Consider the following 1,504-nt stretch of genomic DNA (forward strand, 5'->3'; position numbering starts at 1 on the left):
TAGGAAAAACAAACTGAGGAAACCTGATGATGTTGTAAAGAAAAAACATGGAACCGGTTCTTTCAATAGCACGTGCTGTGAGGTCCAGGGATTCAGAATCAGCTGTGTTCTCCCATAATAAGAAAAACTCAGCAGTATTATTATATGTTTGTTCATGTTAAGTACTATTTCTTATTTCCCGTTACTCCTTAGTAGAAAGTGTCACTGTTGATGAGCAAAACTGCAGCAAACCCTTCAGCAAACATAATCCAGGGACTAGTTTTAAATATTTCTGGTTATTTTAAGAATTACCAGCAGTCACAGTGCCTCTTAATTGCTTCTGTTTGAAAATACTGTAGCTGATGAAATGCAGTAGTTCTAACAAAAAAAAAACTATGAGCTTTTTAACTTACAAAACTGTGTTTAATTTTCCTTTTAAAGAGTTATCTCAGGACAGAAGCTGGGCCACTATTTAGAAATAAGTAATTTTATTTTTTTCCACAGAAAAAGACAGTAGCAAAGTGAGTCCACTGGAACACATGGCTGTTTAAATCAATTTGTACTGACTTTGTTATTAGTATCTAAGTTCATTTTTATAGAGAAAGTGCAGGGCACTGTTGTTTCAAGAGAGGTTTGCAAATCCTAGCACTTAGGCTGCCTGAAATTTTTTTGCCATTTTTTTTTAAAGAGTATTAGTGTTTATTCAGAGGTCTGTAATTAAAATATGAAGAACTTCATGTGTATTCTCACTTATTTGACGTGGTTTTTCCATGTACTGTTAGCCAAAATTTACTTGTAGATGTGATATATTTGTTTTGCAAACAGTTACAGTTTGTAGTGGTTAAGAATTAGGAACATGGGGTTCATGTGAAAATATCTAACAGTCCATAATTAAGTTATTAATGTTTTTACAATCAGAGTAATTTTCTAGTTTAGAATACTGTTTTCTTACCTAATGATTGACATAACCACGGAACTTCCCTCCTGCAGTAACAAGAAGCTGTTAGTATGGCTGGACTATGGTGAAAACAGAATTACAGAAATAAGTGGAGACAGGGTAAGTTTATTGAAAGGGTTTTAATCTTAAGTTTCACATATTAGGTTTTGAAATATAGAGCTCTCTTCACAGCATAATGAGTAGAATCAATTTTTTTGTTAATACATAAAATCCTAAATGATCACATTAAAGTTTGTCTCAGGCATGTGTTTTTGGTCACTTGGTCTTCAATGCTTTGTAGTGAAGCTGCTGGCAAAACAGTGGTATTCAAGGTTGGCTGCAGACCGGCTCAGCTCTGGGTGGCTTGAAGACTTAATGTAGAATGTTGTGTACGTTGAAAATCTAAAATACATCCATTTGATACCTCCTTATACATTTTCATTACAGTCAGAAGAACTTACATTAGTAAATTACTAGTGACTTTGGGACATAATTTTTGCTAAACCATAATGAGAATATTTTCTTTAAAAAAAAAAAAGCTGCTTTTGTTCAGCTTGAGTTGAGAGGTAAGAATTTACTGAATTGTAG

This window comes from Buceros rhinoceros, unplaced genomic scaffold (assembly GCF_000710305.1).
Source record: "Buceros rhinoceros silvestris isolate BGI_N320 unplaced genomic scaffold, ASM71030v1 scaffold39070, whole genome shotgun sequence".
Taxonomy (NCBI): domain Eukaryota; kingdom Metazoa; phylum Chordata; class Aves; order Bucerotiformes; family Bucerotidae; genus Buceros; species Buceros rhinoceros.